Source organism: Amphiprion ocellaris, chromosome 9, assembly GCF_022539595.1.
Source record: "Amphiprion ocellaris isolate individual 3 ecotype Okinawa chromosome 9, ASM2253959v1, whole genome shotgun sequence".
In the NCBI taxonomy this organism is placed as follows: Eukaryota; Metazoa; Chordata; class Actinopteri; family Pomacentridae; genus Amphiprion; species Amphiprion ocellaris.
Genome location: NC_072774.1, coordinates 16,215,304 through 16,240,617, shown reverse-complemented (window position 1 = coordinate 16,240,617; position 25,314 = coordinate 16,215,304). Strand labels below are relative to the sequence as shown.

General features: G+C 39.6%; 1 protein-coding gene across 5 annotated transcripts in view; it reads left to right on the top strand.

The window, feature by feature from the left end:
- The window catches only part of sema6e (sema domain, transmembrane domain (TM), and cytoplasmic domain, (semaphorin) 6E), a 159,859-nt gene that overhangs the window by 7,876 nt on the left and 126,669 nt on the right, over positions 1-25,314 (top strand). For all 5 annotated transcript variants that reach the window (XM_035951315.2, XM_035951320.2, XM_035951319.2 and 2 more), the window contains exon 2: positions 11,242-11,332. The gene's annotated coding sequence lies outside the window, so the exon portion shown is untranslated. The remainder of the gene's footprint in view (positions 1-11,241; positions 11,333-25,314) is intronic.

Genomic DNA, 25,314 nt, shown 5'->3' with positions numbered 1-25,314 from the left:
CACATTGGCTATCACAGCTTCTACTAACAGCCCAGTTACTCTGCTATTTCCTCCAAACAAACGGCTGTTGTTTCTGGAGGAAATGTAACCATCCATCTTTGTGCCAGAGGTTATTTCCCTGGATAGACCTACCAGACACCCGGGGCCTCTCACCACCTCTCTCTGATTTGGTGTGCACTCTTGAAAAGAATTTTTGGTACAGCTGGCGCTTGTCTTGTTTTCAACACATGTAACTGTTACTGACACATGTCGCCTTGAATCATAACATGTATAAATGTCAAAATATCCTTTTTTTTTTTTTTAAAGGTACAGTTTGGCCTGACACTATTGGCTGCATATTATTAGTTAATCATCTTGCATCCAGCATTCGGTGACACAGATTAAAATCTCACGACTGATTGAATGACGAAATTGAGAGAAAACAAGGTTGATTCAGATGTTATGAAAAAAACCCAGCAAATTAAAAAATCAGGTTGGCTTCATTAAAGTTGGCTGATCATGCCTGAGAATCTGCCGTCAGCCGTGTCTGTTTTGGCACAATTCCATTAGACTGTTCATTAGGCAGTTATTTAAACTCAAGTGAGCTGGACACACTTCCCTGCCAGATTGTTTAAATTTGGTGTAGTATTTAGGAGTCAGCTGCATGCCCAAGCTGCTACTTTGTGCAGTGTTTAAGATAGGAGAACTTTTTTTAATATGTTGTTTTAATACAGGTAGTCTTGTGAAAGTTGTGTGTAGAGAGACTTTTAGTGTCCGTGAACGAGTTGTGACAATCTGCTGAAGTTGAAAATAATAGAACTGTGAGCATTATTATTTTCAATATTCATCTGTCAGTTACTTTTTGATTCATTGCTTAGGAAATGTCAAAACATTATCACGAAACGCACAAATTGGGGAAAAAAGTACCTAGTTCCACCTTCTCTCTTGTGATAAAAGCTGCCAGTCTGTGTCTTATGTGATAGTAAGCTGAATGTATTTGAGTTCTGGACAGCTGGTCTAACATAGCAGGCAATTTGAAAGTGTCACTCTTGACTTTTGATTGGCATTTTTCATAATGTTCTATAGATTTGCATGGTAACCAACAAAGAAAATAAGGGTTATTTGGCCCTAAATCAAGCTGTAGTCAAAATAATCAATGTACAGGTTACAGTAGAAATAGAAAAAGCAAGCAAATCCTCACATTTAAGAGGTTTGGCAGTGATAATCCTTGATTATTTGACTAACTTCATGAAATCTGCTAGAAATTTCCTGCACTGACCTGAATGCTTATAAGGAAATGTGCAAAATGTTGATATTGGAAAAGTAATCACCAATGCTGCTGAGGCTGTAGAGCAGACCTGCAGAACACAATGGGAGTGATGCAAAGCAATGTAGGTTAAGGGTTTTTGGCCTTTTGAGTGGGATTGAATGTTTGTTGAATATCTGACTTTTTTTGCGGAGGGGATTCTTTTGATTATCTGCTGCGCAGAAATTGTCTGACTTGTCACATCTTGGCTAAAGCAATTAGGTTGACTGCATGAGGGAAAGGGGTCTGCTGGTTAGTTACTATAGAAGTAATTCTGAGTTATGATCATGTCTCATTGTTGCTTATTGCAGTTATTCGAAATGAGAATTTTTATGGTCCTGAGTCGTGAAATGAAGCAGGAAATTAAAAACCTAAGATAAGCTTTTTTTTTCCTGTCCTATTCATCCAAAACTGCTGCCTTCACACAGTAAGGTCCCATCATATTCCATTCCTGCTATCCACACACTCAGGTGACAGGTATTCACATTTAATTTACAGATTTTTTTTTTCTTTGAGCTCTATCGTAAATCTCTTAAAAATGAAATATGCTCTCCTCCCAGCAGTACAATGTGATGTGTACTTTCAATGAGCGTCCTAACTGCATCTAATTTCCAAACTTTCCAAAAATAGCTGAGCCATTTGACCTTGCTCCTTGAAAAGTTGGTCAAGTCCCCTTGCACCTCCTGCTCTGTTCACGCTGTGAATGGACAGCAAAGTTAAATTCTGCAAGCCCTAATTTTAGGTGAAAGGTTCATTGATGGTTCACAAAACTCAGATTGGATTCCAAACTCTCCTTCTCCCTCAGGCTCTTTATCCGATTTCTTATGCATGCACCCTGTGCTTTGCTGATAGGAATTGTGGCAGATTTTTCTGCAAACAACACTCTGCATACCCTTGTGCTTAAATCTTGACTGTGTTAAATATAGAACCTGCAGTGCTTTTTCTTTTAAAATTCAACTATGAATTACCGTGCATGTACAAAGTGTATTACCTGTGTGAACATTCGGAGGTGGATTTTGGCAGTTATGAATCTTACTTAAGCTCTCATGCTATTATTTGTGTATATTTTAGTGGCCACCATATGTGCAGTGAATATTGTGTGCGATAAGTCTGCTTGCCTACACTTAGCTTGGACATTTTCATCTATTTCTCAGAACCCCAGGCTTGTTTCCACCAAACTGAGGCTATTTTTAAACCAGCCTTTTGAGGAGGGGGGCACTGGGGTCTATCGGGGGGTTTCAGTTAGTGTCATATGAATCCAAACTGGGCAGTGGTCCAGGGTGAGCAAAACAGACCTCCTCCTCCCCTCCAGTGCCCTGAACTTGTGTGTGTGCGTGCGTGCGTGCGTGCGTGCGTGCGTGCGTGCGTGCGTGCGTGCCGGTTTATTAACCATGTGTTGACTCACCCTTGCAGCTGTCTGTCTGTGTGAGTGGGAGAAGGGAAGCATGGTTGTGGTCTGGGGGAAAAAATTGTGATTTTTCATAGATGCCTTGAGTCTCTTGAATGGCTTAGCACTGATGCAAAAGAATAGTTCAAAGTAATGATTTAATAGATATGACTTTACAAATGTTAATTTACAATAAGGACTGTTAGTGTTAAACTAATACTTTTATGTATAATTTCATTTAGATTATTATTTAAATTAATTACCAGAACAAAGCAAATGAAATATATATCGTAAGGTCTGTGAGACCAAGATTTCATTGTTACATCACTTGTTTTTCCTGACCAACAGACCAAAATACAAAGATGTTTAATTTGCCATGATAAATGAGAAAAGCTGCAAATCCACATTCTTGACAACCTGAATCACCGCAACTTGAATAATACATGACTAATGAATTATTCTCCATTTCTCCATTAATTGATAAATCATTCGAGCACTACGTTAACACATGTAAAACGCCCTGAAGCATGTTGTAAACAAACTGTTACCTCAACCTGGCAGTTCTTCTGTCGTAAAAATCTGTGTAGAAATAAATTAGTCAGCCACTTCTCATGACAATTGTGGATATTTAGATTATCCTTAATCTGGTCAGTGGGAAAGTCTATGAAAATGAAAGACAAAGCTTGTGTTACCACCAGAGAGAATGTGTGAGTGTGTATATTTGACTCTTTTGTTGGTTGATATGTTTCTGGATCTAATAGGATCAATATAGGCACTTTTGAATTGTGTTGAAAGTATGATATTTGCTGGTGATGAAAAGGGTCAAGTTATTTGTCAAAAAAAATTGTATTGGAGTCAAACTGTAATGCTCCAAACATGAGAAGAATCTTGAAGTAGTCACTGATGATAATTTTAGCGTAGCTGTGCGTGTGTGCCCCTGCAATGATGTGGATGACTGCTTCAGGCTGAAAACATGTTCATTAATTTACTCTAAGGCTGTAAACTTATTTCCACCAAGAGAGACACGCACAAACACAACATAACACCTCCCACTCAGTCACACGAGCCACTTCCATTTTCCGGCAAATGAATCCCTGTTTGATCTCTCTTCATTGCCTCCATCGTCTCTCCCTGAGGGGCAGTTTCTGGTGACTGATGGCATGAAAGCCATCTGAGGGTAAACAAAGCACCCACCAATCAGACCACGCTATTGCTTTATTGTCAGTCACATCTCAATGACATGCGACTGGGTGAAAGGAATGAGGGGGCAGCAAACATAGTCTGTCTTTCTTAGGCCATGTCTGATGCTGACACGACCCCCCCCCATACTCATCCAAGCAAAACACAAACAGTCTACGTTGGTGTTGACTGTAGCTACAGGTACCAGAATGATGAAATGTCAGCAAGGCCGGTTTGAAGACTTGGAAACAAAAATAGTACATATGTGTTCATACTGTTCTACGGCAGGACTGTACAACTTTACACAGTTATCGTGACAGGTTTGTAGTAAAATAGCCACAATGCTACAAGCTATGAAGAATTCACCTGGTATGGACCTATGCATGTACTGTATTCACTTGACCAATACTCTGGTTGCTCGTATGTGTGGGTGATCAGACAATCCTATACCACGGGCGATCGTAATTTGGCATATGATCTGCTTTTTAGAGAAATTGTACAGATCATGTCATTAAAGGATTTATGGAAGTACACCACTGTGAGTATAGTTGGTGCCTACCAGCTGTACCGGGCCATTCCCATCCCATGTTTCCCACCTGCCAACTCGCTATTGTGGCAGTCCAAGATGGTGAAATTGGAGTCTGCCCATGGAACGAGCTGCTCACTAGAGAGTCAGCTGAATGGCACCAGGGAACAACAGCAACTTGGTCAGTCTATAGGTTTGGAAACACAAGTGGGTTTGGGCAGAAACTGGTTAGTATACGATGAATTTTCAAAAGAAGCATAGCGAAGCATTGCAATCTTTATGATAAAAATCAGTAAAAAAAAACAGCTAATCATATGATTGCTTGGTTTCAGACTAAATTATGCATAAGAGTTTACTAAACAAATGCTAAATGCCACCATCTATTGTCTTGCCAACCATAAAAATAACGACAGTTACCTTTTTTTTTTTTTTTTAAGTTATTTTTTTGGTTTTATGTGATAGGTTAAGTTGAGAGGCAGACAGGAAACTAGGGGAGAAGAATGGGGGTAAGACCTGCAGCAGTGGACTGTGAGTTGGAATCGAACCCAGGCCACTACGCCGGGGACTATAACCCCTGTTTATGGGTCGCCCGCTCAACCAGTTGAGCTATCTGGGCGCCCCAACAGTTACCTTTTCCTCTTTTAAGATATTGCAGCTTGATTAAGTCCACCAAGGAGGCAATGTTTTTGTCGCCATTTGAGTTGGTCTGTCAGCAGAATTATGTCAGAACTACAGATGGGTTCACTTTTGGTTTTTAAATCTCTAACAAGTCAAGCCATTGACAGCTGTTTGAAAACCTTTGCAAACCAGATCTACATGAGTGAAGTATGTTGATGCAAATGCTTAAAAGTGTCACTCTGTCATACCGTCATTCAGTCACCCATTTGAATTTAAATATCTGCATGAAAGGCATGACAGAAATCTGTGAAATATATTGTCAGAATTCGGTGGTCAATAGTTATGCTCTCTAACCTGATTTCCAGTTATTAATGATGTTATCTTTCAAATTATTAGTGACTTATGGTCTCTCTCAGTCACAAAATCGATTATAGCTTGCATTATAAACAACCTATACATTAAAGAATGATCTAATTCTGATAGTCAAATTTAAAATCTATACTTACAAGCAATTCAATGTGACGACATTTAGGAGAAAAAGTTTTGTGCAAAAGATGCAGAATCCAATCTAATCTCTTGTGCAAGTTTCATTGACAGTCTGCTGGAAATTATGAATGTCTTAGCAAGTACCAGCACCCCCACCATGATCTGGTGCACGTCCCGCTGCGTTCTCCACTTCAGTGTTTGCTGTTCGTCAGTCAAAGCTCCTCTGAAAATTAAATGTGTAAAAGAAGACAGACTGACTGGTCTATGCCCAACATGTGCAGAGGCACAGGTCAGTTACTGCATCAAGACAGTCTATTCACCAGGAAGATCTTTTTAATTAGGCTATGTTCTTTTAATTAACCAGCCAGCATAATGTCTGTGTCCATTTGTCACCTCTGCTTTGCTCAGGCGGGGCTGGGTGAAAATACCCTCTTTTTTCTCCTCACAGTTCCAGAGGTCCCTGCTTCCTATTATACAACCTCGTTCACTGAAATGTACTTTTTTCTTTTTCTCTTTTAGATTAGCATGATAATACCCCATGGAGGGGAGGGAAAGTGGTAAAGAGCTATTGCAGGGCTGCTCATCAGACTCACTGTGTGCAAGACCATCGTTATTATCATACTGAATGCACCATCAGTTAAACTAACAGCCTGAATTCCGACATTTATCTCCAATATCATAGACTGACTGTCAATTGCAAAGGGAGCACAATGGCAAATTACAGGTTATGTCTTGCTCCTTGGAGCCTGGATCTTTCCAAGTGTAATTTTGCTATGCTAATCCCCCCCCCCCCCCCCCCCCCCCCCCCCCCCCCCAACATGCCCTTCCCATGACAGAAAGAAGGTTTCCCAACTGTTCGGGTATGAAGTGAAATATGAGTGAATAAATGTGTTGATTTACACACTGGGGTTGCCCACGAAACTTGAGTGCATCCTCTGTTCCCCCTTGGCTGTGGGGCACGGAGGGAAAGGCTCATCTGGAGCTTGTAGCTGTGTTTCCAGAGACGGGGTCGCATGAAGGTCAGGCCACCTTGAACTCCTCAGTTGGATTTATTGTGTCGGAGGTGGACAGGGTCAGACCATGCTCCTCCCCTCAACACGAGGACTTTGTTAGCGTCGGACATGGAGCAGACACTGGCAGCACAGACAAATCCCTGTCATGCTCTCTGAGTAGAACCCTGCAGGGGTCAGGGGTCCTGTGTTAAGGGGGGCGTCGCTGTGGCATGACCTGAATACTGATTGATTTCCTCGAGTGGGTATCATGGGAGGGGGGTCCTGTCTGGTGATAGTAGGGAGGGGTCAGCCCTCTTAGCCTTACCCCATGTGGCGATATGGAGTGAGGGAATGCGATACAAAGGAAGAGGAAAGACATTCTGACTCACAACATGCCTGACTCCTCTGCCCAACTGTGTACCTCAGTGGGTGTGTGTTTTCACTTTCCCTGAAACAAGACACCAGACCACATGTTTCCCTTTAATAGACAGCTGAGTGGAGAAAGGGCAGGAGTGTGGTCTGTTTGCCATTTGGTAAAAGACAGAAGAGGCCCCACTTCTTCATCTAGATTTATTAGTTGTTCAAAAATGCACAACCATGGTGGCCATTGACAGTTACATCATTCAATTAGTGCACTTCAAAGTGCTTTGCGGACCAAACGGAAATCCTTTTATCCTACAGCCAGTACAGGACTGTGCTACATCGCAGTCATTCCTTTTTGTGATAATCGTTGACTACAACATAGCAGCATTGCCAAAACAAGAAAATCACTCAGAGAGCGCAGTACTCTGCCAAGGCTGCTCAGTTGTTGTATAATTTCCGATGGATAAGTCCTGATATGTCTGCAGTGGTTGATTTGTTGTAGGATCGCAATCATGTGATCGTTAGAAGGCAGCTGACATAGCTTTCACTTGTTGTCACAGTTACAGTGACACCATGCCGCTATCTTGCAATGATAGAGAAATCTTTAACAAATCCGTGAATCCAGACTATAAGCCACAACACTGCCAAAATCTAATGAGGTGGTCCTTGTGTCATTTTTGGCCTTCCCTGAAAATTTCATCCAAATCCATTATTCCATTTTGAGTAATGTTACAAACAGACGGATTCACGTACGGCGATCGTCACATAACTCGGCCGTGTTCCTTGGAGGAGCAAATATAGTGACACAAGAATCATAAGCGGAAAGACTTTTTAATAAACAGACAGGGTGGCCTAACTTATTTTTAAAATGGAAACTAAAGCCACCATAAAATTATCAGTATTTTTAGACCGACTTCCTGCATTTCCTTTAAACTCTTGTATTACCAGAGTACATTTTTTCTGTACCACTACAGTGATTGTGACATCTTGTCTCATTGTCTCGGTACTAAGTGTTTCTCAAACATTGAGAATGATGTTGCAGTTACCTTGAGTTACACTGAACATCATAAATACAGCCAAACTATTAAAAAAAAAAAAAAAAATCAGAAGGCTAGTGACATGGGCAAACTACACTGATGCATAGAAAAGAGGAGGAAAAAAGTAAAAATATGTGAATATGGAATTGTAATTAAAAATGGTAGTGAGAAATGAAAACGCATAAAAGTGATCAGTAAACCACTGTTTTGACCTTTTAAGTAATATGTATTGCTCTTCATCTCTCTCTTGTTTTAAGGTAAATGGCTCACTTAAAGCCAGTAGGCCACTAAATTATAAATAAATCATCTTTTCCCAATAGTGGTCAGAAGTTTGACTTTTTCCTGAACTCCTAATGATATTTGAGCAGCAGTTTTGGACTCACATAGGTCCAATTTCGATGCATTTCCAGAGGACAACTGTAATTATGAATAAAAGTTCGTCCTTATCGAGTATCTGCATGATGCCATTTAAATGTCTCCCATCTCCTCCAGTGAAATAGAAAAAGGTCACAAATCTGACTGAAACATAGAACTCATCATCATCCACAAACCTGAATTTCCCTGCTAGGGTGGCTGTGATATTTGAAGCCAACTTGTTTCTGCTTGAAGAAGCACTTAACTTTAAATGCATCATTGTGTCCTTTCATTGAACCCCTAATAAATACAGAGGTTACACAATATTGTTATTGAACAGAGATCAGATCTAGACTGACCAGCGATTAATCCAGAAAGTTGCCACAATTTTAAGGGTTTGGTTGATCAAAAGTAATAGCTGAGCTTTGGATCTTAAAAAATGTACTTTTTGCATGCAATTTATTTTGACACAGGCCCCCTGGGAATTATAACATACTTTGTTCTTGAAATTGTTGTCTTGTATATTGTAATGGTCTTTGGATGATCCTAAGAACTGTCTAATGCTGATCCACAGCCCAGTTCATGCACCCCGGAGTTTTGATCTGGGATGATAAAGTGAATAAATCTTCCTCTGTGGATCTCAGTTGATGACCTAAATGCTGCTAGGGTACTGTCAACAGGGTAGGGAAGTGTGTGTCAGTGTGGAGGGTGAGATCTTTTTTAAAGAAAACTGTTTCTCCCTCTATTTGCCATGCAAACCCCACCAAGCTGGTGCTTAAGTATATTCAAATAGGCATTTAAAAGTGCTGCTTAACATGAGGCTAATCATTCCTTCCTGCATTCCTCTAAACACATGTGGTGTGTTCCTGTGCTATTAATTGGAGCTGATAAAACTGGAGAGTCCGTGGTATCATCCCCAGTCCCACTGTCTTGTATCTGTTCACTTTAATCAATAGAAGAGTCATTCCACACGCATGAGGTTGGAAGAGTCAATGCATCCATAATCAGTTCTGCAGATTGTGAAGGCTAAAAGCTCGAGGTAGCCCAAGCAAGCAAACAAGTGAAGCAAACATCCAGTCCAGCTATCCAAAGGCCGTGCATCGATTTGATTGCTCCTTCAGTTGTGGCTCCAAGTTGTGGTTTTGAAATTGTTCAATTGCACATTGAAGGATGCTGTTTATGCATTTCGTCAGCTGTTGATTCTGAGCCCAGGCTAGAATGGTGTGCATTGTTCAGGGAATCATTATTCTTTTTTTTTTTTTTTTCTTTTTTTATTCACTGTACACAGTCAGAATAGATTAACGCAGCATTATAAAACACAAATCTCCCTCAGTGGTTGTTTTTGCCTAAGACTTTTGTATTTACTATATTTGTCCATAAACAAAAGATTTGTTAGACTTTGGGTATGTCTGCTAGTTGTTTTGATGTTCTATGTTACTAGAAAACGGTGGAGACTTGTCAGGCTGGTAAAATCTGGCTTTTTCAAGAATTTACCTATCTTGTCTTCTGTGCATCTTATATAGCTATTGGATCATGATATAAGACATGGTAGCAAAATTATACCTTATTGTCTGAGCTATGTTCCTTACATTCCTCTTGGCTCTGTTCGCACAAATACACCCCATTATATTAATCTAGATAAATGTATGCACTATTTGTCATCTGGGCACTTGAAGTGCCCCCAGAGATAGACTGAAACCTTTGTTCTTCCTGCACAGCATTTTGTTTTCCACTAGGCCTTATCTGCTTTTTGATGCTTTGTATTTTTCCCAGGCTCGACTGTAAGTTTCTACAAATTGTGAGCACAGACCCTTATCGATCAACATTTAGCTCTATACCACTGAAACAGGAAAAAAAATGACCACATTCCTAATGGTATCATGCTACCTGGAGGAGGCTGTTACTGATACACAAAACAGCAGTTGTACTTTCCATCTGGGGCTTGTGGTCCTTTTGTCAAAACACAGAGGACTTGAGAGCATGCAGGAGAAAAATAAGCTGGCGAGCTGGCTTTACTTTAACCTGAACTGAACCATCATCAGCATGTGGCTGCCAGCTGGGTTGCTCACTAATCCAGAGGATGCTGCCTCTGCAAGTCTTCCTGATATGTGCTGGGTTTGAGGTCAAAACCTCCATCGTCACCATTTGTCAAAATTATTCTTCGTGCAGGTGGAGATCCAAGTAGGTCATTACATTTCACAGCATCTCCAAAAAGCTTCATGATGATGATGATGGTGAGCTCTCTTTACGTTCAGTTATGGATGAACTATACTGAAAGTGGAAGGCTATTCCCGAGCAATGACCATATTAATGATTTTCTAAAATTACATAAAGTCTGAATTCTTTTTGTGACGTCCTTTGCAATTCATATTCGGAACAAACTCTTCAGAGATTATGCGTAAGATTGAACTGCTGATTGCTTTTTTATGCTTAATGTTCAATTCAAAGCTAGTCAGCAGTAACTGTAATAAGTAGGAAATTAAATATTTTTGCTATATGTTCTGGAGCCAGCTCCTTAGTTATTAAAAAAATCAATGTTTTAATTTTTGATATTTTTTTTTAACTTATCAGCTTGCAGATGGCATGTTTTTTGGTAGCATCATCCCATATTAAATTGTTCTGGGTTGTGCACAGGCAATGTGAAGATGTTTTTCTGGAACCAGATTGCCAGAACAGACTGTGAGCTGAGATGCCTTCTTCAGATTTGGCTAGTTTGAGCTCAGGGATTCGTCAAAAGATTTTATTCACTTGCTGCAAAAGCAACCTGTTGTTTCACATTTCCACCCAACTCTTCTCCGCAGAGTTCAAAGAAAGTTGCTTTGCAATTTCATGTCACATTATGGCATTTTTCCTGATGAAAGCGAATGGTTTATCCAGCATTAATATGTCATTGTTATTCATAGATTGGACTTTTACCACTATTTGATGGAAACAACAACATGACTGTTCACAAAGGCTTAATTTGCATCACTCTAAGCAGTCACACATTATGTCCTCTCATTTTTCATTCACAGATTCACTGACAGCTGCAGCTGAACTCTGTATCAGCCTGGTACACTTACCTGCTTGGTGGAATCATTGCAGTCTGCAGACTGTTTGAAAAAGGTAAGGAATGCTGTTACTTTCTAAAATGGATCTTGTGTAATTAAAAGTTGAAGATTAGATTTGGAGAGGCCTGGAGTCTCTGTTCATTGATCTTTCAAATGCACTATTTAGACTGAACAGAATATAATTCAACAGACTAAGGTTTGCTTTTGGGAGACATCTACAGAAACCACTTAGGTACTGGAAATACTGCTATTGCAGCTTTTTTTAAAAAAGCAATTGAGTAGTGAATATCTATCTACTTATTTTAATCAAAGGCCAGGAATTAGCTCTTAAATATTTTACATACTTTTTTTAAAAGATTTTTTCTCAATATAAGGACAAACCTCACTTCAGTCACTTGATACATAATACACACATTTAGCCCAGTAAATTGGTATTATGTAAATGTTAGTTCTAATATTTAAACTTGCTACATACATTTGTTTTTATTTTTCTATTGTTAAAGTGCTTTGGCTCAGTGTTGTTTAAAATGTGTTGTATAAATAACTGTGCCTTGACTACTGTGTGTGTTGGAGACCTGCATGGTTTCATGTATGAATCTATTTTCTGTCAGAGTTGGATTTGTAGTGCTTACAATAAATTGGAGATTTCTGACTGAGCTCTTTTCACTGATTTGAATTTGGTAAGGCTCAGTTGATGATGAATCTGTTGACATATGGGGTTGTTTGCTCACATTGCCAGAGAAAGAAGATGTGAGATGTTTGTCAGATTGCATAGATCACTTGTCAGGATTGGCAGATGGAAAATTAATTGTAAATAGGTTTCTTTAAATTAAGAAGGAGAGTTACTTGTGCTGATGAACAATCATCGTCATCACCATTCTTTAATATCCTCAGGGGGAAAAAAAACAATTGCAGATTGTCTCTTCAGTTATTGATGATCGATAATTGCAAATTGGCACATGTCTAGTGTAGACCTTGTCGATGTTTTCCGGTGCTCTGAGCTTTGTTACGAGGCTGTCAGGCAGTCAGTGGGAAAACAACTGCAGGAATGCATCAGAAACTTGTAGAATCGGTGAAAAGCTATTGTCTGGCCAAACATTTCCCCAGTGAGCTTGAATGTGGACAGTAGAGGACAGGGCCAAGGAGCATCGATGACAGGATGCCTCATGGGAAGGCTGGAGACAGATGGCTGGCCAGATGCAGGCCTGCTGTGACCTTGAAAGCATCTGAAGGTAAAAACAGAAAAAATGTCTCAAAAACGGGTAGCAATAGACAATATAGCAAGAGTGGCAATTTGGTGTTTTGTTATGTGGATCTCTTGAGGTCTGTTGTTGTTTGACTTGTTGGGACGCCCTTATATATTCCTGTGTTGTATTAGTGCATCATCAGCTAATTTTGTTTGGGATGTTCCTCATTGGAGGTACATTTTTTGACACATTGTAACTTGGTTTGTTTGGTCTCAGTGTTTGAGCTTAAGTGATTCATGGCTAGTAAACAAGGCAAACAAAAGCTTCACCAACTTGCAAAGCATTCAGTTGGAACGAGGTTCTAGTAACCTGTGGATCTATTAGAGATTTTGTTTTGCACTGAGGTCACATTTTTCAGGATCCATTTGCTTAAGCATGATGGACTTGTCTAAACTCTTTTCCACAGTTTACCTTTTCTGTTATACGTACCAGTTAGAAACACACAGAGACTTTAGCTGGTTATAAACATCAGACAAAAGTGTTCATCTTTGCTTCATTGTGTTATGCTTGGCATGCAACCATGAGGTGCTGCTAACTCTCAGGTGTCAGCATCCACTTTCTTATACCCACTAAATCTTTAAGGGTCTCTCTGACAATTTTCCTCATGGGATATGTTCTCATCAGGGTGCCAATTAACAATGTTTTTTTTAGTTAATCTGACAACTAATTACCAGGTAATAATAAAATAATCACCAAAATTGTTGGCAATTAATTTTTTTTGCCTATCAGGTTCTTCTTTTATTAGCTATTTTTTTTATAGCTTTAGTGCTCACATTTCACTTCAGTTTCCATTCAGTCACATTTTAATTTGGAGAAAAGAGTTGTCAGACCTAATCGTCTGAAAATTTCCTGCCTGTTTGGACATCATTGTGTGCTTGTTGTTTTTATTTATTAGATCAGATTAAATCAAAAGGTGGCCGTTTTGACGAGAGCATATAAATTCATACAAGTGGCATACTGAATAAATTTTTTAAAATATGTTAGGGAATTTATTTGGCCACTTGATTGTGAACGATTGTTTGCTGAAAAAAATGGAAGCCTTTTTTTAAACTCTGAGTGAAGTTGACACGATCCCTGGCTGAACAGTAGTGATCTTATGACAATACACATGGAGATACACCCCTGATGCAATTCAGGCAGCAGACTGTGAAGCAAACGCCACCAGCAGCATGATATTGCGCAGGCCTCCGGGGCTTTGAGCACAGCAAAGGGAGAGCCTTGATCAGAGCTGGGAACTGGATGGTGAGCTGGGGGTGGGGGTTTTTTGTGAGAAATAAGAAGAGATGGAGGAGGGTGGAGGTGTCAGGCGTATAATTGGGGTGAGGAGATCTCTGGGGTGGATAGAGGGAAGCTTTATTAAGACCGCTCAAGTCTGATGTGCTTGCATGGCCGCCTAGCTCTTCCTTGCACACCCACGCCTACGGGCCAGTCCTCCATTTCCACCAGAGACTCTGTAACAACAAAGGGATGAAGGCCAAAGTCCTCAAGCTCTTTTCAGTCACAGATAAGACAAAAGACCCCATTACTTGAAAAGCGCTGATGGGGAGGCAGCAGTGTATAAATCTGCCTTCTCTTTTAACTCAAGGCCTATTGTTCCTTTTCACTTTAAAGCCAAGTTGCTATTACTTATTGATAGTCCCCTGTATCCCATCCGGAGATGCTGTAGATTTTGTGATTAAGTTGTTCTTTAGTACCAAAACTGATGACTGCTTGGTAACCTTCTTGAATTCTCACATTCTTTAGAAAAGTCCTCTTTTCTTTGCCTGTTTACTTAAAATGTGATTTTCTTGCATTAGCTCCTTTAATCACATATTTACACAGCATGCATTTTACACTGCACATTATGCTCTGTTTTTATTGCATTTTGGTTGTGATCCAGTGAAGGCATGACAAAATGGAGAGCAGAAAATTCATTAAATATTTATAGCCCAAAGTGCAGACAAATATTGGAGCTCAGAATGGATAAAAGAGGAATAATCTCTCTTGTTTTGGCTCACAATGGAAAACAAACTTTCCAGGGTGACTTCCCCCGTGACTGATCGTATCAAGTCTGATGGTGAGATTACCAGCTTAACTGCTTATTTTCCCCTGCTCTATGAACACTGAAATGTTACTTTGAGTCAATGAAGTTCCCATATCAATAATTGAATTCTTTGTAGATGCGTACTTCATTGATTTGGGTATTGCAAAAATGTTTGCCGCCTCACAAAAGCAGATTTTGTCATTGACACAACAAAGAATTTGAGTTGAAGCAGGAGGCGGTTATGGCAAGAATTAGCGGCCTCCCCCAGTTCTTTGCTGTAAATTGGTTTCTGTGGAACTCATGAAAAAGGGCTGGAGGTCTGTTCTGTGCTTCCTTAGTAGCTTGTTAATCCCCCACAGCTCTGGCCGGAGGGAGAGCTGCTTGCACATACACGGCCCTTGTGGAAAATGGCGTTACTCCTCCTCCAGCCCTCTTTCGTCCTCTTTCCACTCGGTCCTGCAGGGCTTGGCTAATCCTCTGCCTGGTCATGGCGGGGAGATTGCAGGCATTTTCAAAGCTGGCTGGACTTCAAAGTTACAGGGATACAGGGACTTGAGGAGGTGGTAGAAAATTAGGTCCACCGCAAGCAAAAACTGTAAGGGGTTCACCTCAGCTTTTTCTTTTGCCATTCCTGAGGTGACACTGAAAAATGCATGGTCTCACATGAGAGGCTCTGTTGATTGGAAAGACAAAGCCATAGGAAAGCAGTTTTGTTTTCAAAAAGTACACAACATGCACAAAAGGATGTTCTTATGCAACAAGAAAAATATAAAATGATAATATGAAACACAAAAAAAATGCTGAACATGAGACTGAAGCTGGCTAAAAACACTAAAAGCTAACAGATTTTCACAAGTGCTCTTACTGTTCCAACTTTTCCACATGCAAACTGCTGCCAAAATCCACAGTGCAAAAAAAGGTCAGATACAACATATTAGTTTGACAAATTTTTCCACTGTTGGAAAAGTTCATTTACCTTGGAAGTCCAGTAGTTTTTGAACTCTCTTCTACCTTTTTCTTTTATGTGGGACTAATCTTTCTGAGGTCTCATCTGTTTGGTATTACTCAGCTGGATTTCCTGGATATCTGATGCCCAAGATTTGGGCATTAGTCTGGTCTTTGTTGCAGATTCAGCTGTGATGTTTCAATCAAGAATTTGGTCCAACATTTTTTTCCCCCACCATTTTTCTTAATCTAATAGAAATATCTCTAGATACCTTGTTAAATTCTCATACAACAAAAAGAGAGATTAAAGTGAGTTCATTGCAGATTAAGAAAACTGTCTGATATTAAAATTTTGTCTGCATAATAATAGTGTGTAGTCATGCAGCCTTGTGCCATGCTTAAAAGCACTATGCTTGACTGTGGAAAGAGAAGCAGGAACTTAATTTGCATGTGTGTTTTTATTTATTGTCAGACATTGTGTTATAACGCACAGTTTGTGGAGGCAATTAAAGCACTTTAAAATGCTTGGTGCTTGATTGCTACAATTTGCATCAAAAATCGCTCTCTGCCTTTTTGGAGTCATAACTTTGTCAAATCTGAACACAGACATAATAGATTTATTTTTAGATTCAGTATGTGTTATAGTTTGTCACATCTAAGAATTTTTCATAAAGCTGTTTAGAAATGGTTGAATTAAAGACTCCAGAATTTGCCTTTAAATCATCATCTTTCCAAATGTAAACAAATATTGGTTTAAAATACAAAAAAAGTGCTATTGATGCTGTAGTTGTGGTGTATCTCATTGAATCCAGGGCCACATTTTGCTTTCTGTTAAGAATGTTTTCCATTAACTGGTGAAGTCCGTAAGAGGCGGTCAAGCCTTTCCGCACAGTGTGTATTCCCTTTCTAAATTTTCTCTTTCCATCTAAATATAGCTATTTAAGTGTTTTAAGTGCAAATTTACAAGGTTCAGTAAATTAGACACTTGATTACAATAAAGCATGATTGCAAATTCCGTAGTGTTTGCGGTCTCACTTATTTCACAGATAGATCTGCATGTGCAACACTCAGTAATTCACTTTAAATGGTCTCCGGGGGTTTGGGATTTTGCATTATTCCCTGTCTTGATGTTCAGGAAATGTGCAGTCGATATACTGTGACTGTGTCAGACCTTCATGCACATACACACATTCCAGCATGCGAGTGTGAGATGTCAATAAGCTGTTTAAAGCTTCACCCTGGGGTAACCCCTTTGTAAAGGTTAGTTAGCTTTAGCTCAACGAGAAGGATTATGTCATTAACTATGGCTTCTTCAGTAGCAGCTGTTATAGAGTTTTATCTTATTCTGTTCATCTTATGTCATTAGTACTGCTTACTTAAAGTGGATTTCAGATGGTATCAGTATGCTCAGGGTGCAAAAGACCTGCTGTTTGTTTACTTTGTTCTGAACCGTGGCAGAAAAGTTTACTTTGTTTTTTGTTTTGTTCTGTTTTTAATAAGGTTCATTTAGCCACTAAGAGCCCAGATACCACTGACTGATGGCTTGTTAACAAACGCTGTAAAACCCGCCTGTGAGCAAATTCTGAGAATGGCTTTTATGTGCTTCTCTTTTTTGATTTTGGAATTAAATATGCAAATAATGATGATTTTGAATATCTTTTCAGTTTAACCATCACAGTTTTGCCTATTTAAACACAGACACAGTGCAAATCCAAAAGATATTTAACTTACAATGATTAAAGAAAAGAAGAAAACCCTCACTGTGATAAATGATAATTTGAGAGATTATCAAAATGTTATGTCAGACACTAATTTCTTCATACAACCATTCCATGTAACACTTGCTATAAACTGGAGCTGAAGCTACCAGTAGAAAAATAATCTGGAGCTATTTTGATCACTTTTCAAGCAAACATTTGCTGTTCCTGAATCATCGCTATGACCATATTTTTGTTTGTTATATATAGTGTGATAATAAATGGAATTTGTGTTTTTGGTTGCATTGGCAAACCATTTCACCCACATTAGGTTGTGGAAAGTCACAGTGGACATTTTTACTGTTTTCTGTCATTTTATAAATGAAATGCCTAATCGAGAAAGTACTCAATGGCTTCATCAATAATGGCAATAAGTGTTATTTCCAGTGCTATAACGGACTATTGAGTCTTTCCTGTCCAGGCTTTCAATCCACTTCCCCCCGCAGGGCAGCGAAGACGATGTTGAAGACTGACTCTATTGACCATAAAAACCAGTGGTTTATGAACACAGCTGATGCTGTATGTGGTTATTGACCAGGAGCTGTTGGCATATTGTGGGTGGACCAGTCTGATTAATCTTATTGACCGTGGAGCGCTGGAGCGGGGCTCGTTCCTTCACCTTTTAACGACTGCTTTTCATCACATCAGAACAAAGTGCTTTTTTTTTTCTCTTATGCAAAGATTCAGGTAGTTTTCACACCCACCACTATAATCTCTCTTGCACTGAAAATGATTTGGTGGAGGTGGTTGAGTGTGAGATATAACATATCCATTTTCCAGTAAGGCTTTTTAAAAATATTTTTATTGGCAATATCATGCTGTGACTGCTACAGAGCATGAGGCAGTTTATCCGAGAGGCTCTCGTGTTTCTTATAATTGATGTTTACTAATTCCCTAGGTGGGGCATTAAGGAAGATTGGTGTATTAATTGCCAACGTATGCCATCTAAACGGGTAATTGCAAGCTGTTTGTTGGAATACAAATGTGCTCAGCTTTGGTTTAACAGAGCTTGTCTGTTGAGGTGCAGGCCACTGAAAAATCAAGACGTATAAATTGATGCCCGCTGCTTTTAAGGAATTATACAGACATATCAAAACATTAACAGTGCTTACAGTGGCAAACAGCACATGGATGGTTTCTGTGTGCGATACTGACAATTATTTAAATTATTAATTCATGTTTGGGCCGTTTAAAAAATTAAAACATTCCCTCCCAAATACTGAAAATTGAGGGTCATATCTCCATCTATTTTCCTTTTTCAACAGACAGTGCCAGTGTTCTTTACTTGAAAGTTATAGAATCCAGATTTATGAAAGTGAAACCTGAGAGTGAATTTTGTTTGTTTCCAACTATGCTGCATTCTCATTTACTCTTTGAAAGAAACTGATTTTCTCCACAAAAGGTGAGACTGTGATATAGTAGAAAAACCTTCTCAGTTTGAAAGAGCCACAAAATCCATGCAAGGCTAGTGTCCTTCTTTTCATGTCCGTGAGTGTCTGAGAGTCGGCTACACTCAACGTAGACTGGAGCCCAACTTAGATTGGAGCTCCATTTTTGTGTGCTGTTTGGTTAGGTTGAGGCACCAAAACTGTGTGGTTATGTTTGAGGAGATATCAAGCTTTGGTTGACCCTTTCACAACTTGAATTCATGTTAAAAGATTAATTAAGTTGTGACAGGAAAATTACTTGCTTCCATTTTGGAAAACAGCATAGTTAAAATTACTTATCTGTGAAAACATCTTTGAAGCTTCTCTATTGTGTGGGTTACCAGGATAGCTATTCCTGCCCATTGTAATACATGATTAGTTTGCTAAGAAATACAATCACTAAAGCAATAAAACAAATGGCAAAGAGCTGTTGAATTGAGAGGTACTGGAGATAAATCACTACCAGCTGTTAAAATTGGGATGCAGATTAGTTATATAGGAATGCAATATTTGAGAGACGGAGCTGATTTAATTTACACAGAGAGATTACTTGTTAGTAAATACAACAAGCAGTAGCAGATGAATCAGTTTGCATATCATACTTTTCTGTGTGTACCGTTACTGATTTTAAGTTTAAGTATCTGGTATTGATAGTCCATAGCTGTGTGGGATAACATTTAATTTTTTTTAAATGCATAATGGCAGCGCTGCAGGTCATTCAGTATTCTTGCCCTATGGTTTTGAATGTGTGAAAATCTTAAAAAATATGTTAAAAAATGTTCAAATGCCTTTGCCCTGTGACTGACCAGCTATTCAACTTAATGTTTCATTACTTTTTCTGTCCATACAATCACATATTCAGTCTGCTGTGTAAATTGTTTCTCCCATAGCCGAAAGTTGAGCAGTGCGATTGTAAAACATGCCATCAACTTGCATTTATATGATTTTAAATGCATGGAAATATATTCTGAGCCTCATGGGGCTCTTTCCACAGTAAAAGTATATCTTAATATCCATAAAAAACAATAAATAACCAGCTAGTTTTTCATTTCTGCCCCTATAATAAATGCAGTTACCTGGATGCCTTTATTCTCTGCACCAGTCTGCCTTGAATTAAGCGGCCCTTTATCATGGCCACCCTCAGCCTATAGCTGTGTACCATGTGACTGACCCATGATAGATGACTTGTCTATGGTAGTCGACACAGTTGGACACGAACACTAAATCTCCCTCTATCCCATCACCCCTGGAACTCTGACCATTTTTAATAATATTGACCATTTCATACCTCTACATATGTGTGGGTGTTTGAAATTAGTTCATCTTCATTCATCCCTTCTCGACGGGCTTTCACACCTGCACTCACTATCCACTTTCTGCCCAATTGTGGGATGAAGAAGCAGAAAACTCTCTCCACAGCTGCCGTTTGTGCCCTGAATTTCTCTACACATCAGCACACACCTTTTGCGGGGCTCATCCATGGAGAGGGAGGTTAAGCGCTCTCCTCATAAGCACCTGTGTGTCTCAGAGATCAGGGGATGAGAGTGGGCGGATGGGATGAGAACAGAAGGCGAGGATGAAGCAGTTGAGAGGGTGAAGAAGGTTATTACTGAGGGCTGCCTTCACAGAATGTGACACAGGGACACAAGATGATAGAATATTTTTTTTCATTGTGGTACAGCTGAACCTATTCAGATATACACACACTTATCGGGGCTTTCTTCCTGTTTGCGGTTACTCTCAATCACTCCTTCTCCTGCCTCTTGGAGCCCATCGTCCTCTCCCATTATTTGTTCTCTCCTCCTCTTTTGTATTCCTTTTCACCTGTCTTATCATTTCACTCTCCAGCTTCTTCAACAGAGCTGGGATTGGAGAACACTGTGCATCAATGACCAAATCTCATCCCTATTCATAGACTTCGGAGCATTTTCCCTTTTTTCACCTCCCCCTGCTCAGCCTCCACATCACTCGGCACACAGCCTGCTGCCTCTGCTTTTTACCTCTTTGTTTCACACATTTTGTTTAGCTTTTAAGTCCCCCTTTTTACTTATCCGACTGACTTGCCTACCGTAAAAAGTTGACATGGCATCACAAGCAAAAGGCTTGGTAAGCTTTTTAAAGCCAGTCACGGTGCACCATTCCCTGATCGTAATTACTGCTGAAACAAGCAGCTCTGGGAAGTTTCAGCGCTGGTGGACCCGTCATTACTGACAATCTCCCAGTCTTTATCTGCCATGGCTAAGACGCTCTCGCACCGCAGGGCTGTGATGATTGCCTTACTGAGCTGGGGGAGGAAGAAAAGGGGGGAAAAAGAGGATGATCAGAGGCGGGGAGCGGCGTGCAGTTGGAGGTTATTCATAACCGTGAGAGAAATGGTGGTGTAGCTGAAACCCTCCAACTGAAAAAGTGTCTCACACCAAAATCTTCTCAAACCTGCCAAACCACCATCTCGGTTTCTATGGTGATTTAACACTCTGCAGCTCCAAGTAGAGAACTTCAAATCTATTACACTTGCACTGCCATGTCGAGCAGGTTTTTACTAAAGGAGGTGTCCGGCGCTTGGCTCGCAGCCTCCTGTCAACACTGAGGGTGAAAGAACACCAGATTGTTCATGCCCTTTGGATCGAGTCATCAACACTCCTGAGCCTTTTCAGCTCAGGATGTCAGGAGTCATTTGTTTTCATCAAGGAGTGTTTGCCTGTGCTTGCAACTTCATCATGCCAAAACATGTTTTTTTTTGTTTGTTTATTTGGGTTTTTTTGCCACACCTATGGGTTGTCAGTCACAAACCAGTTTTTAGGAGCACGTTATTTTCACCGTTTTGATTCAGCCATAAAATATTAAAAGCAGCAACGTGAAGCACCACTGTGAAGAAATGCACAAGTCTTTTGAGCAAACACACCCACTCAAATCTGAAGTGACTGCACAGAAAACAAATGATCTAAAAAGCCAATATGATTGATTTGACAAAAAACTAAAAACTTATTTTATTTTCAAATGCAGCCCTTATTATTACAGTGCATATTATTAATAATCCTTTCTGTTCAGTGATAAAACTGACAAATATTGTTGAAATATTGCTGAATTGTACTTAATTTGATTTGACAGGCACTTTATTCATTCACTACATTCATGTGTCAATACAACTACAGGCTACATGCATGCCTCTCATCTTCAGTAATATTGGTTAATTGATTTTTTAAAAAATTATTATTGGCGATCAATGAACTATTAATCATTAACTTTAACATGGCCTGCTTCAGTATATGCAGCAGTGAATCATAACACAGGTTAGACATTATGATGCTGTGGGGACTTTTTCCGATCTTTTTAAATTGAATATGTGTAATTTATAAGAACAGTGAATAAATAAATCATGATAATTGTGATCCAAAAATTTTGAGGATTCTGCTACTTTTAAGATTAAGATTACACTTCATACCCAGGGAGTTTTCACGTAGTTTTGTTGAAGTTTTGTTGTGTTCTTGTGATGTTTTGTATATATCATATTCTTGTAAAACTTCTGATTCTAAGAGGGAGTCTGTTTCAGAGATATGCAGCATAGTGACTTGCTTCACTAAGTTTTACCCTGGCACTGTGAACTAACAGCCCACTCCCACTTGACCCAAGAGGCCTGGAAGATGTGTACTCCTTAAAACATGTCTGTAATGTATTTGGTCCCACTCCATGTATTGATTTATAAACAAGCAGCATAGCTTAATTCTCTTGCTGACAGGAAGCCAGTGTAGTGACTTAAGGTTTGAGGTGATGTGGTCTGACCTTTTGGTCCCTTCAAGAACTCAAGCAGTTGTATTTTGAATAAGCAAAAGCTTTTTGATGTTCTTTTTTGGGAAGCCCTGTCAAAAGACCATTGCAGCAGTCATCCCTGCTAGATATAAAAGCACAGACGAGTTTTTCCACATCGACTTTTAACACGAAGTGCCTTGTGTTTGGCTGTATTTGTAAGACAAACAAGATCATGTTCAACATCAGAGTCAACCGTAACTCTGGTTTGATTACAATATTTGGGAAGTTTAGTTTAGCTTATTGGTAAAAATGTGACCTGTACAGATGAAGATTTCCATTTCAGTTGATTATTACATGTACCACACAGTGATATTTTCAACAAAAAAGGTGTAATTTTGTTTATTAAATGATTACTGCATTATTATTCATTAGTGAATTATTTCTTGTAATCCTTTATTACAAAATATGGGGAAACTGGGGACAGACAGCCACAAAATGTGGCTGGTTTTACACAATGAAGTGAAAGTTTGATATAATTTATTTTTTCATAATGCAGTGTTTTTACAGAATACATGGTTAGAAAGATTTTGAGAACCAGATTTTTGCTATGAAACTTAAATGTGTGATATGATTGAGAAATTTTGGTATACTCTGGATTTTTTTTAAATTTTTTTTTGATATGATGGAAGATCAACATGGCATATACATTAAAAAGCCACACAACAGAAAAATCTAAGACCATGTATGTGGTGTAAAAAAAAAAAAACATTATTTAAAAGCAGAGTATCTTGTGACAATGCCTTAATTTATAGATACATTTCTTCTAAGAATTTTAAAGAACGAGGCAATTTACATTTTGAATTAACAATAGTAGTTATTCAAGGAGAGCATTTTATGTCCTAAAACATATCTAGAGGGAAAAAGGTTTTATGATTCAGGGCATCTTTGCATTTGACAAGGACGAGGGACTCATACATGAAGAAGTTGTTAATTCTGACTGTGTTTGACTCAGCTGTGTTCAAAAGGCTGTTTCCAAAAGCTTTTCTCTTGTTCTTAAGAAGTACATGTATTTCTGCCCTTGATATGAGTCACTAAATCTTAGCGTGGCGGTTATCAAATTGTAGTAGTAACCCAAAGGCTTCGGAAATGTTCACTGCTGTAGACAAACCAAGTGTTTTCACCAGTCATTCTGCACCATATAGTCTTCCTTCTGTGCCCAGTGTTTGTGCTTCAGCGTTCCATGAAATAGCTTGGCTAAATTTGCAGGCTCGTGGGTGTGTGATTGTGTACATCCATTTGTGTGTGTGTGTGTGTGTGTGTGTGTGTGTGTACGTGCACGCACTTGCAGCTCCATCCACTTCCAAACAGGCGTGGGACTGTGCTAAAAAGGGAGAAGCGAGTTAACTGCTGGCACAGAGCAACTTTGACTCAGCAGGTGGAAACAGGTGTCATTACTTACCTGCCTGGCTGTAAGCACCTGCCCCAAGGTGGAAACAAACTGGTTCTTGAGTAAATAGTACAGACGCAACAACACCTGGGAGTGAGCCTTTCTATTTTTCCATTTCCTCAGTTGGGGGTAGTTGCTTTACTCTTCTCTTTTGTAGTTTACAGAGCCAGACAGTGAAAACATATGACTGTCCTAATACCTTCTCACTGCATGTATGCCCCTCACATGGACTAGCATATGTGGCCACATATTCCTTTGGGTTCCAATATCAATTTTAACATTGCCGGCACTCTACTACTCCATAATCTCATAAATTACTCATCACTTTTTTCTTACCCAAAGGTCACATGCATAATTCAGAAAATGGGCACTGTAGAAATATAGGAATACTTTAAAATCCCAGTTTTATTGGTGTTTTGTATCATGCTACTCTGGGTAGAACAACGTAAAAATGCAACATGGGGGTTTGTGTTTCAAAGCCTGATGGCAGTGGGAGGATTATTTTTCCCAAGGTTGTTTCAGTCTTCTCAGTATATGCTCTTCAACTGCAAAATACTAACTCAGACCAGGCCGCTGTTGTCTCAAGGGCAAAACCTGAATAGGGAGTAGCTCTCTGCCCTGTTGACTGATGAAGCTCATCCATGCGCCAAGTTCAACAAGTCAGCCGCTCTTCCCTTGCCGTGCACCCTTTAGCCTTTCTTTCTGCATGCTGGCCTGTCTCCCCCCTGCTATTGCACTCATCTTCTCGCTTTTCAAATGGTAATGGCATTGAACCATGCTGGAGCTCTTCAGCTAGAAGTGAACTCTCGCTTCTCAGAAGAGAATTTATGGATGGTCATGCAGAGTTTTTAAGGTTTGGCCCAGCAGGCACCAAGAATTTTTCCTTGTGGCCGAATCATTTTGGCCACAGTCTCAGCAGCTTACCGCAATACACCACAGGTCTCTGGCTATTGTTAGCATGCATAATGGAACAAAATCCAGTTTCAGTGCCCTCTCTGTACACCCAGGCTCCCACTTTTTGCTCCACAAAAACCACTAAAGATACATGGGGGCTCTTGCCTCGCTTCTGCGTGCTATTATACCGATGACGGTCCAAGCTGTTGGAAAGCGAACAAATTAGGCTTGCCTCTTGAACAACATAAACGACTCACATTCTCTGTTGTTCCCACACCCCTCTCATCAAAGCTTGTTTAGCCAAAGAGCAGGCAATAACGATCAAAAGCTGAGTTCTAGCAAGTCTGCTGTCTTGACGTGTTTGGTTTGTGGAAGATGTGGACATCATCGCATATAAACTACAAAGTGAAAAGAGTCATAAATTTGCCTCTGTCTTCTATTGTTTCATTGTGCTTTGCCTGTTCATCCTGCAGCCATCAGCTGTCGGTACACATGCCAGATATTAAATAGATAACGTTTTTTAGCAGATGTTTCAAACTGCTGTGATCTG